A 13,616-nucleotide genomic window follows, 5' to 3' on the forward strand; every position below is an offset into this window, starting at 1 on the left:
AACAACAACAACACACACACACACACACACACACACACACAAAAGGTACCCTAAGAGAAAATGTAGAACTGAAAACCTGATGCAGTGCTATGAACTAGGGTACCTTCATGAGGGTAATCTACAAAGGTTGTCACCTTTCTTTGTATTTTTCCTTTGGATTATGATGACAGTTACGTTTAGCATATGGTTTTAAGATTTTCTCTTGTGACTCTGTAATTTTCTTTGGTTAGTCTCAACAGATCTAAGAAGTCTCAGATATTCATACAAATGAAACAGAGATTGCCTTTTGAACATGATTACTATCATTGCTATTTTGGGTTTTTGTTGTTGTTGTTGTTGTTTGAAACAGATTCTTGCCCTTGTCACCCAGGCTGGAGTGCAATGGTGCGATCTCGGCTCACTGCAACCTCCGCCTCCCGAGTTCAAGCAATTCTCCTGCCTCAGCCTCCTGAGTAGCTGGGATTACAGGTGCCTGCCACCACACCTGGCTAATGTTTGTATTTTTAGTAGAGACAAGATTTCACCATATTGGCCAGGTTGGTCTCGAACTCCTGACTTCAGGTGATCCACCTGCCTCGGCCTCCCAAAATGCTGGGATTACAGTCGTGAGCCATCGCGCCTGGCCTGCTATTTTGTCCTTTCTGTTAGGAAGGAGGAAGGGAGGAGATGGTATTAATGAGTAGGCAACCAACAATGTTCTTATAATTTATGTACTTGTAATTTTTGTGTATATGAGACAGTGTCTCGCTCTGTCACCCAGGCTGGAGTGCAGTGACACGATCATGGCTTGCTGCAGTCTTAACCTTCCAGGCTCAAGTGATCCTCCCACCTCAGCATCCTGAAAAGCTAGGACAGCAGGCTTGTGCCACCACACCTGGTTAATTGTTTTATTTATTTATTTATTTGTTTTTTGCAGAGGCAGGGTCTCACTAAAAGGTTGGTTTTGAACTCCTGTCCTCAAGTGATCCTCCCGCCTCAGCCTCCCAAAGTGCTAGGATTACAGGTGTGAGCCACGTGCCTAATATATCTCTATATATATAGTTTTCTTTTCTTTTCTTTTCTTTTTTTTTTTTTTTGAGACGGAGTCTCGCTCAGTCGCCCAGGCTGGAGTGCAGTGGCGCGATCTCAGCTCACTGCAAGCTCCACCTCCCAGGTTCACGCCCTTCTCCTGCCTCAGCCTCCCAAGTAGCTGGGACTACAGGCACCCGTCGCCACGCCTGGCTAATTTTTTGCATTTTTAGTAGAGACAGGGTTTCACCATGTTAGCCAGGATAGTCTCGATCTCCTGACCTTGTGATCCGCCTGCCTCGGCCTCCCAAAGTGCTGGGATTACAGGCATGAACCACCGCGCCTGGCTTTTTTTTTTTTTTTTTTTTTTTTTTTTGAGTTGGAGCTTCACTCTCTCAGGCTGGCAGGCAATGGTGTGATCTCTGCTCACTGCAACCTCCACCTCCCGGGTTCAAGTTATTCTGCCTTAGCCTCCCAAGTAGCTGGGATTACAGGCACCTGCCACCATGCCTGGCTAATTTTGTATTTTTAGTAGAGATGGGGTTTCACCATGTTGGCCAGGCTGGTCACAAACCCCTGACCTCAGGTGATCCACCCGCCTTGACCTCCCAAAGTGCTGGGATTATAGGCATTAGCCACCGTGCCTGGCCATGTACTTATAATTTATATCTTTTTGGATATTTCTTTTTTGTACAGTCTTGTAAGTCCCTCTACCTTAAATCCTTTTTGGAGCAAATATTTAATTAAATTACATTGAATTAAATGAGCATTCTCCTCACCTTAATTTTAAGCCATCCATAAATGTAATTTTAATAGCAGTATAACATTACATTATTCAGACATAATATAATTACTTAAAACTATTTGTTGCTTCTCAGAATAGGGTATTAAAAGAAAAAATACTACTTATTTCCAAAAGTTTTGCTATCGTGAGATAAAAATATGTTTTGTTTTTTGTTTCATTTTGTTTTGTTTTTTGAGATGGAGTCTTGCTCTGTCGCCCAGGATGGAGTGGAATGGTGCAATCTTGGCTCACTGCAACCTCCACCTCCTGGGTTCATGGAATTCTCCTGCCTCAGTCCAACAAGTAACTGGAATTACAGGTGTGCATCACCATGCCCGGCTAATTTTTGTATTTTTAGTAGAGACAGGGTTTCATCATGTTGGCCAGGCTGGTCAAATGAACTTCTGACCTCAAGAGATCCACCTGTCTTGGCCTCATAAAGTGCTGGGATTACAGGTGTGAGCCACAGTGCCTGGTCAATAGTATGTCATCTTAACTGTATTATGAATTGAGAGTTGAGGAGATATTGGAATTGCCTTTGTTTAATAAAATAGTTTGGAAGTTGCTTAGAAGGAGGGTCATACCTTAAGAACATGCATGCAATCTAGAACCAAGCAACAAAGGAGGTAGCTAAACTGGAGCATGGTCTTCTCTTTGCAAATAGAAGGAACATGAGAGGGCTCGTGGAGAATTGTCATGTTTCTAAAGCCTTGATTTGGAACTGGCACACTGTCATTTCCACACATATTCCACTGGCTGGCGTAAGTTAGTGGAGAAGGGAGGGATAGCCCCACCCACAGTGGAGCATGGCAAGAAAATGGAAAGAAGAGAGAATAGTTAACAAATACAATCTACTAGTAAGAAGTCCCCAGTGGTGGGATGACTGGCACACTGTTAAGAATAAATATGTCCAATACTCAACTGGGAATTGTGGTTCTGTATTATAAATCCTCTCCCCTTAATTGCCTATATTTTCCACCGTCAGCTGTGTGCACAAATAGGTAATGGAAGTGGCATTTATAAAAAAAAAAAAAATTAAAGACCTGTGTGTTAAATCTGGTGAGCATTGTGTAGAACAGTAACAATGGGTATAAGACACCCAGATGAGGAGCAGAAGTGGAAGACCAGAACAGACCATGAGAACACAAGCACTCCAGGAATGTGCAGAAACCTTAGGGAGGACATTACCTTTCCGTAACTCATGAAATTGAGATGTTAAGCAAACCTGTTTAGATCTTAAGGAGGAGGATGTCTCCAGTGAAAATGCGGGTGACAAAAATATCTGAATCTCTTAAATACTGCCTTGGAATCTAATATCATAGGTTAATTACTGATCAAAGTATGAACTCTTTTCCCCAGGCTCTTGATAATGTTGAGTTTCTTCATGAAGAAGATTAAGTAGACATTCAAGAATGTCCACCCTAAATTGTCAGCCATATTAAAACCAAGAAAGGTGGCCGGGCACAGTGGCTCATGCCTGTAATCCCAGCACTTTGGGAGGCTGAGACGGGCGGATCACGAGGTCAGGAGATCGAGACCATCCTGGCTAACCCGGTGAAACCTCGTCTCTACTAAAAAAATACAAAAAAAAAAAACTAGCCAGGCGAGGTGGCGGGCGCCTTTAGTCCCAGCTACTCGGGAGGCTGAGGCAGGAGAATCGCATAAACCCGGGAGGTGGAGCTTGCAGTGAGCTGAGATCCGGCCACTGCACTCCAGCCTGGGCCACAGAGCCAGACTCCATCTCAAAAAAAAAAAAAAAACCAAGAAAGGAAACCATAGACCAACCTTGAAAACAAGAAAAACATTTACAAACAGACGTGATTCCTGAGTTGTAATGTTCTTTGAAAATGACTGTTCTGAACAATTTTGTGATTGAAACTCCCTACGTATTAATTCCTTAAACCTCAAAAGTTAACAATACCGTAAATACTTAAACAGTTGTCTCTGATGTCAAGTCGAAAAATATTTTAAGTCTGACAAGAAAGATAGGTAACTGTCAAAGTAAATCTCTCAAGTAGCTATGGATCATGACAACATCGAAAAACAGAAAACTAAACCTTTGGACCTCATAGTAAAATGAAGAATCGAAAAAGAAATTCCAAACAGTCACAAGGGAACTTTATGTATGCTATGATCCATCTCATGTGGCTTCAGGTTAAACATTTGCTCTACAAAATGATGGAAGTAGTGGCTGCTCTCTCTGTTTAAAGATGTGAAGGATGTACAGCCCTACTACTTCTCAGGAGAGTCTGTAAGAGACACCGTGACCTTGGCCTTGCCCTTGCCCTACATTGCTTTTAGGCTTGAAATTTTGACTCGGCAATATCAGAGCCCTAAAATGTGCTGGATATTTTTAAATACATTACTTGATTTTACTCTCTGTATTAGTTTCCTGAGGCTGCCAACCACAAACTTGGTAGCTTAAAACAGCAAACATTTATTCTCTCACAGTTCTGGAGGCTAGAATTGCAAAATTAAGTTATTGGCAGAACTGTCCTCTCTCTGGAGGCTGTAGGAGAGAATCTGTTCCTTGCCTCTTATGGCTTCTGGCTGCTGCCACAGCATTCCTGAGCTTGTGGTCATTTTTATTTATTTAATTTTTTAATTTTTTGAGGCAGGATCTCACTCTGTCACCCAGGCTGAGTGCAGTGGTGTGATCATGGCTCACCGCAGCCTCGAACTTCCAGGCTAATGCAATCCTCCCACCTCAGCCTCCCGAGTAGCTGGGACTACAGTTGTGTGCCACCACGCCTGGCTATTTATTAGTAGAGATGGGATCTCGCTGTGTTGCTTACGCTAGTCTCGAATTCCTAGATGCAAGTGATCCTCCCCCTCAGCCTCCCAAAGTGTTCAGATACAGGTGTGAGCCACTGCACCTGGCCGCTTATGGTCGTATCACCCCTCCTTTACATTATCTTCTCTTCTGTGTGCCTCTTATAAGGATTTATAAGGAAAGATTGTCACTGGATTTAGGATCCATCCAGATAATACAGAAGAATCTCCTCATCTTCAAATCTTTAACTTAATTACATCCACAAAAACTCTTTTTCCAAATAAGGTAACATCTATAGATTCTGGGGATTATGAGGTGGACATAGCATTTGGGGGACCACCATTCAACCCACTGCACTCTCACAACCTTGTGGAGCAGATCCCCTTTAAAGAACTCCCCCAGAGTTTCTTGCTTAAGAACACTGTAATTGATGAGCTGCCATTCAAAGTAAGGTCTCGGACGGTCACAGTGGCTCACACCTGTAATCCCAGCACTTTGGGAGGCCGAGGCAGGCGGATCACCTGAGGTCAGGAGTTCGAGACCAGCCTGGCGAACATGGTGAAACCCTATCTCTACTAAAAATACATAAAAATATTAGCCGGGCGTGGTGGCAGGTGCCTGTAATCCCAGCTACTCGGGAGGCTGAGGCATGAGAATCACTTGAGTTTGAGAGGAGGAGGTTGCAGTGAGCCGAGATCATGCCACTGCACTCCAGCCTGAGTGACAGAGCGAGACTCCGTCTCAAAAAAAGCAAAGTAAGGTCTATGGTCGAATTCCAGTGTTCCTTCAATTATGCCACACTTTGTTGACATCGCCATAGAACAGTAACAATGTGGACACACCTCATTTTATTGCATTTGCTTTATTGTGCTTCACAGATATTGCCTATTTGATAAATGGAAAGTTTGTGGCAACCGTGTGTTGAGGAAGTCTATAGGGGCCATTGTTCCAGTAACATGTGCTCACTCGAAGTCTGTGTCACATTTTGGTAATTTTCACAATATTTCAACTTTTCTATACATAAAATCAAGACTTTATATCTGTTATGGTGATCAGTGATCAGTGATTTTTGATGTCACTATTCTAATTATTTGGGGCCACCACAAACAGCATCCATATAAGACAGAAAACGCAATAAATAAACGTGTGTGTTCTGACTGTCCCACTAACTGGCAATGCCCTGTCTCCCTCCCTCTCTTCAGGCCTCCCTATTCCTTGAGATACAACAATATTGAAATTCCTTGACACAAAATAATATTGAACAGTTAATAGCCCTACATAATGGCCTCTAAGTGCTCAAGTGAAAGGAAGAGTCCCAGGCCAGGCATGATGGCTTGCACCTGTAATATCAGCACTTTGGGAGGCTAAGACTGAAGGATTGCTTGAGTTCAGGAGTTTGGACCAGCCTGGGCAACATAGTGAGACAAAAAATAAAATTAGCTGGGCATGGTGGCACATGCCTGTGGTCCCAGCTACTTGGGAGATTGAGGTGGGAGGATCACGTGAGCCCAAGAAGTTGAGGCTATAGTAAGCTGAGATTGCACCATTGCACTACAGCCTGGGCAACAGAGCAGAGCCCCATCTCCAAAAAAATAAAAATAAACAAAGGAAGAGTCCCACATCTCCTATTTTAAATCAAAAGTTGGAAATGATTGGCCGGATGCGGTGGCTCATGCCTATAATCCCAACATTTTGGGAAGCCAAGGTGGGAGGTCTACTTGAGCCCAGGAGTTGGAGACCAGTCTGGCAAACAAGGCAGGACTCTGTCTCTACAAAATTTTAAAAATTAGTTGGGTGTGGTGACAGACACCTGTGGTCCCAGCTACTCAGGAGGTTGAAGTGGGAGGATGACTTGAGCCCAGGAGGTTGAGGCTGCAGTGAGCCATGATTGCACCACTGTACTCCAGCCTGAGCAACAGGGCAAGACCCTGTCTCAAAAAATATGTAAAAATGAAAGAAAGAAAGGAAGAATCGATTGATGTGGCAAACTTCTCCGTTGCTTTATTTTACGAAATTGCCACAGTCACTCCAACCTTCAGCAACCACCATCCTGATCACTCAGTAGCCATCGACATGGAGGCAAGACCCTCCACCAGCAAGAAGATTATGACTCAGTGAAGGTTCAGATGATAGTTAGCATTTTTAGCAATGAAGTATTCTTAAATTAAGGTACATGCATTGTTTTTTAGACACAATGCCACTGTGCACTTAATAGATTATAGTGTAGGCTGGGTCCAGTGGCCTGTAATCCCAACACTTTGGGAGGCCAAGGCGGGAAGGTTGCTTGAACCCAGGAGCTCAAGACCAGCCTGGGCATCATAATGAGACCTCATCTCTCCAAAAATCAAAAAACTAGCTGGGCATGGTGGCTTGCATCTGTAGTCCCAGCTACTGGGGGTGCTGAGGTGGAAGAATCACCTGAGCCCAGGAGGTTGAGGCTGCAGTGAGCCATGAACCCCAAGCCACTATACTTCAGCCTCAGTGACTACAGTATAGTGTAAACATAACTTTTGTAGGCAATAAGAAACCAAAAACTTCATGTGCCTTACTTTATTGTGATATACCCTTTATTGTGATGGTCTAAAACTGAACTCACAGTATCTGTGAGGTATGCCTGTACTAATATCCAATGTTGATTGAGCTTTTTCTATGTCCCAGGTGCTGCCACAAGTACTTTTTATTCCATTTCATTTATTTATTTATTTATTTTTGAGAGTGAGTCTCACTTTGTTGCCCAGGTTGGAGTGCAGTGGTGCAATCTCATCTCACTGCAATCTCTGCCTCCCAGGTTCAAGTGATTCTCCTGCCTTAGCTTCCTGAGTAGCTGGGATTACAGGTGCCCGACACCACACCCAGCTAATTTTTTTTTGTATTTTTTAGTAAAGACAGGGTTTCTTCTCCATGTTGCCCAGGCTGGTCTCAAACTCCTGGCCTCAAGTGATCCACCCGCCTTGGCCTCCCAAAGTGCTGGGATTACAGGCGTGAGCCACTATATCTGGCCCTTTTTCTTTTCTTTTTTTTTTTTTTTTTTTTTTTGAGACGATGTCTCACTTTGTTGCATAGGCTGGAGTACAGTGGTGTGATCACAGCTCACTGCAGCCTCAACCTTCTGGGCTCAAGCCATCCTCCCACCTCAGTCCCCCGAGTAGCTGGGACTACAGGCCAGTACCACCATGCCTGGCTAATTTAAATTTTTTTTTGTAGAGCCAGGGTCTTATTCTGTCGCCCAGGCAACATAATAATAGTGAATTTGAACTCAAGTGATCTGCCCACCTAGGCCTCCCAAAGCTCTGGGATTACAGGCATGAGCCACCATGCCTTGCCAGGTCTTTTAAAAATATCTCCATGTCCTTGTTCCATATGTTCAATCTTTCTGCTAGCTTCTTTAACACATACAATATGGTTATAACCACTGTTTTAAGTCTTTGCCTACTATTTCTACCATCTCTGGTTTTGTTTATCATCTATTATCATAATTTCTGGATCAGTTTCTACTGATTGATTCTTTTCCTCCTGTGGGCTGTATTTTTCCACTTTTTTGCAAGCATTATAGTCCTAGACAAACTCCTCAGTGTTTTTTTATAGGCATGGTTAAGTAACTTGAAAAGTTTGATTATTTCACTGCCTGCCAGGTAACTGAGGTTACAGGAATGCGCCACCACTCCTGGCTAATTTTTTGTATTTTTAGTAGAGATGGTGTTTCACTATGTTGGCCAGGCTGGTCTCAGACTCCTGACCTCAAATGATCTGCCCACCTCAGCCTCCCAAAGTGCTGGGATTACAGGTATGAGTCACCACGCCCGGCCCTGCTTGCTTTTAAGCTTTAAGTAAAACCAGAACAGTATTTAATTTAGGGTAAATTTTCTCCAATACGAATGCAAGACCTTTTTACTCTAACTGAGGCCTTGTGAGTCGTAAGGTCTTTCTCTCTGGCTATTGGGAATATACACTTTTCCTGGTCCTGATCTCTGGACACTGTTCCCACTAATCTTTTCTCTACCCAGCCTTGGGTGGTTTCCTCACATATGTTCACTGATGAGTACGGCACTGAATACTCAAGAGGGACCTCAGGCAGGTCTCCAGAGTCTTCTCTCTGTGGAGTCCTCTCCTCTCTGATACTCTGCCTTGAAACTCTTGTTGTTTGGCTTCCTGGGATTCCCAGATCATTCTCCTCAATTCAAGGTAACTCCCAGTCTCTGCCTGGGTTCCCCTCTCTGCACCAGGCCCTGAATATCTTCTGCAGTCAGCAAGCTGGGGTAATCATGGGACCTATCTCATTTGCTCCCTGTCTCTGAGTTCCTTGTCCTTAGTTGCCTAATGTACAATATGTCGAGATCCATTGTTTCACATATTTTGTCCAGTTTTGCGTTGTTTCAGGTAGAAGGGTAAATCCAGTGCCTGTTACTCCATTTTGTCCAAAAAGAGGCATCTCTAGGGATATTTATCACAGTTGCTTCGAAGTTCTGCTCTCCATATTCTCTTTCCTCCAAGAAACATTCTGTTATTTTTGTTTGTTTCTTCTTCTTCTTTTAATTTAATTTAATTTATTTATTTATTTATTTTTGAGACAGGATCTCACTCTGTCACCCAAGCTGGAGTGCAGTGGCGTAATCTCAGCTCACTGCAACCTCCACCTCCTGGGCTCAAGCAATCCTCGTGGCTCAGGCTTCCCAGTAGCTGGGACCACAGGCATGTGCCACCATGCCTGACAATTTGTTTGTTCCTAATTTTAACATTACAAGCTTTCTTCAAATGTCTGTCTCTTGGCTGAGCACAGTGGCTCATGCCTATAATCCCAGCACTTTGGGAGGCTGACGTGGCAGATCGCTTGAGCCCAGGAGGTCAAGACCAGCCTAGGCAACATGACAAAACCCCGTTTCTACTAAAAATAGGAAAATTAGCTGGGTACACACCTGTAGTCGCAGTCACTTGGGAGGCTGAAGTGGGAGGATCACCTGAGTCCAGGAGGCAGAGGTTGCAGTGAGCCAAGAGCATGCCACTGCACTACAGCCGGGGTGACAGAGTAAGATCCTGACACACACACACACACAAAAAGTAAGCTACTTAAAAAAGCAAAACAGCTGATTTGAACCTCTGTATAGGTATGGCAGAGCTTGCTGGTTACATCTCCAATATTCACTTTCTCCTTCTCTCTTAAAGAAGACAACTGTCTGGAGATGGTGTTGTGCCCAGCACACACACACACACACACACACACACAAAAAAAAGCAATTACATTTTCCGGTCTCTCTTGCATACTCTGTAGAGGTGTGGCCATATGTCACAATTCTAACCAACAAAATGTAAACAGATGTCATTGGCTGGGACTTCTGAGGAAGTCCCTTAAAATGAAGTGTATCCATTTTCTATTAGTGAATGACACACCACTCCAAAACACAGAGGAGTTTTACGTATTTATTTTTCATTTTTCTGTTTCAAACTACAATCATCAATAGAGCAGAGAGGTTTAAAACATCATTATTTACTTATGATTCTACAATTTGGGCAGGTCTCCACTGAGCAGTCCTGGGGTCACTCACTCAGCTGGGTCATCTGGTAGCTCATTTAGGGCTTGATGGCCTCCTCTATTCCCCTTCTCATCACCTCTCTGGTGGAATTGCCTGGTTTTCTTTTATGGCAGTGGAAGCATTCCAAGAGAGCAAGCCCCATGCACAAATGTTTATGAAGCCTTGGCTTGTGTCATATTTGTTGATGTCCCACTGGCAAACAAGTCACATCACCTAGCCCAAAGTCAATGTGGGAGAGGGCTATGCAATTCTATCATTGAGCAGTGAAGCAGCCTACAGCCACTCTGGGAGGCATTCATGTCGCCAGGTGTGGAGGCAACCCTGGAGCTGGTGAAGGAGGCAGCTTTTTGGTAAGCCTGGAAGTAGTTGTAACACTACTTGCTCAATATGGGACCCCTTTAGGACATACCAAAGGTCTTGTGCTCGGAGCAATCACATAGAGTAGCAAGTTGGGAACTTTTCTATATACAATCCCCAAGCCTTTAGCTAAATGTTGATGCATATTATCCCTGGCATTAGCATGGTGTGTCCATGCTCAGACCAAAGTAATAAATCTCACCAGTAAGGTCCATTGATGGTAGTTCTACATAGACCCTAGGAAAATCATGATCCAGGAAACACAGCAATTTGAACAATGGGCCAAGTGGTGCTGATTAGCCTGGAGCAAGGTAATGATTTAAAAAAAAAAAAAAAAAGGCTGGAACAAGGAATGATTCACACTACAAGTGCACCACCACCAATCCCAAGGACTCCCAGAAGCAGCTGAAAAAGACTTGGATGGAGAGGGAAGTCAAAGTTCTTAGGCCAAGTAGATAAGGACTTAGTGCATCACGTAAGTTTGGATCATTGTCAAAGTAAAAAAGGGAAACTGTTGTAGACTAAAAGAGACTAAAGCTGTTTTTCTCAAATTTTGATGAATTTTAGAAATGCCTGAGGAAGATTTTTAAAACCCAATGGTCAGACCACACCCAAAACAGTTAAATTACGATCTCTAGGGATGGAGCCCATATTTCTTAAGGCTACCTGACCGACTGATTCTAAAATGTGGCCAAGGTGAGAATTTCTGAACTGAAGAAAACCTAACAATCAAGTGTAATGCATGAACTTTTATTGGATTTTTAAAAAAATACCATAAAATACATTTGTTGAACAATTGTCAGAATAGATAATACATTACATGTAATATTTTAGATTTGTTAATTTTTTTTTCTTTTTTTGAGACAGAGTCTCTCTCTGTTGTCCAGGTTGGAGTGCAATGGCACGATTTCAGCTCACTGCAACCTCCACCTCCCAGGTTCAAGCAATTCTCCTGCCTCAGTCTCCCGAGTAGAGGGAACTACAGGCACACAGCACCATGCCTGGCTAATTTTTGTATTTTTAGTAGAGACGGGGTTTCACTATATTGGCAAGGCTAGTCTCAAACTCCTGACCTCAAGTGATCCACCTGCCTCGGCCTCCCAAAGTGCTGGGATTACAGGTGTGAGCCACCATGCCCAGCCTAGATTTATTAATTTTTAAAGAAGTGATAATGTGGGCTGAGTGTGGTGGCTCACACCTGTCATCCTAACACTGGAAGGCCGAGGTGGGAGGCTCACTTGAGCCCAGGAGTTGGAGACCACCATGGGCAACATAAGGAGACTCCACCTCTACAAAAAATTTTAAAAATCAGCTACGCATGGTGGTACACACCTGTAGTCCCAGCTACTGTGGAGGCTGAGGTGGGAGGATTGCTTGAGCTCAGGAGGTCGAAGCTCGAGTGAGCTGTGATTGTCCCACTGCACTCCAGCCTGGGTGACAGAGTAAGACCCTGACAAGAAAGAGAGAGAGAGAGAGAGGGAGGGAGGGAGGGAGGGAGGGAGGAAGGAAGGAAGGAAGGAAGGAAGGAAGGAAGGAAGGAAGGAAGGAAGGAAGGAAGGAAGGAGAAAGGAAAGGAAAGGGAAAAAAAGAAATAATGATAATCATGTGTTATTCTTAGGAGCTGTAAACTGAAGTATTTAGGTGGAGGGATGTTAATGTCTGCAACTTATCTTCAAATTGTTCTGCAAACGATTATACGTGTATATATGCATGTGTATAGAGAAACAGATCACATAAATGTGTCAAAATAGTAGTAACTGGTGGAGCTAGGTACAAAGTTTACTATGGGCCAGGTGCGGCGGCTCATGCCTGTAATCGTAGGACTCTGAGAGGCCAAGGTGGGCAGATCACCTAAGGTCAGGAGTTCGAGACCAGACTGGCCTACATGGTGAAACCCCATCTTTACTAAAAATTAAAAAATTAGCCCGGCGTGGTGGCACATACTTGTAGTTCCACCTATCTGGGAGGCCAAGGCAGGAGAATCACTTCAACCCAAGAGGCGGAGGTTGCAGTGAGCTGAGATGGTGCCATTGCACTCCAGCCTGGGTGACACAGTGAGACCCTGTCTCAAAAAAGAAAAAAATTCAATATACCACTCTTTTACCTTTTCTGTATATATGAAAACTTTCCAAATAAAAAGTTTGGGAAAAGTTATTTGGGGAATTAACATATGAACACCTGTACTCATAAGCAGATGAAATCCCTCTTGGAGTCCCATCCGAGATTTTTTTTTTTTTCCGAAACAAAGTGTCACTCTGTGGCCCAGGCTGGAGTGCAGTGGGATGATCTCAGCTCACTGCAACCTCTGTCTCCTGGGTTCAAGTGATTATCCTGCCTCAACCTCCCAAGTAACTGGGATTACAGGCGTGTACCACCACACCTGGCTAATTTTTTGTATTTTTAGTAGAGTATTTTAGTAGAAATTTAGTTTCACCATGTTGGCCAGGTGGGTCTTGATTTCCTGACCTCAAGTGATCCACCTGCCTCGGCCTCCCAAAGTGCTGGGATTATAGGCATGAGCCACTGCACATTCCCCATCTGAGATTATTAAAACTCATGTAATCATGTATATCTGCACCAATGCAAGACTGAAGTGAGGCCAGTGAGAAACGTAGCCCTGGCCCTCATACGCACCATAGATTAGAACAAGTTGGTAAGTAGAATGGGGTCCATACCAATGAAGAGGAGTGGTCACCCCTGGTTTGGGTCGACCCGTGAACTGTTATTGGCCTGAAGTTAATGAGACTCTGCAGCAGTTGTCAGCCTTAACTGCACAATGAAATCATCTGAAGGAGCTTTAAAAAATATTCTTTCCTGGGCCCCACCTCTAGAGATTCTGATTTGTTTCAGGTGTTGTCAGGGTATGCCCTATATTGGAGTGTTTTAACTCATCCCAGGTGATTCTAATTACTGTGCAGCCAAAGTTGAGAACCATTGCTCTTCATACTGCCTTATACAACCTGGACAACTATAAAGGGATTGGTAAAGTTCTCAGGGAGAACAGGTATGTGGTTTTACCAGAGTTGGAAGAGACTTTTTTATTATCACTTGAGACTCAGAGAGATTCTAGCAATAGGAGGAGCCAGAAAGTTCTTTTATTTTTTTAATTTTAAAATTTAAAAATAGGGACAGAGTCTCACTATGTTGCCCAGGCTGGTCTTGAATT

The sequence above is a fragment of the Macaca mulatta genome, chromosome 14, assembly GCF_049350105.2.
Source record: "Macaca mulatta isolate MMU2019108-1 chromosome 14, T2T-MMU8v2.0, whole genome shotgun sequence".
Taxonomy (NCBI): domain Eukaryota; kingdom Metazoa; phylum Chordata; class Mammalia; order Primates; family Cercopithecidae; genus Macaca; species Macaca mulatta.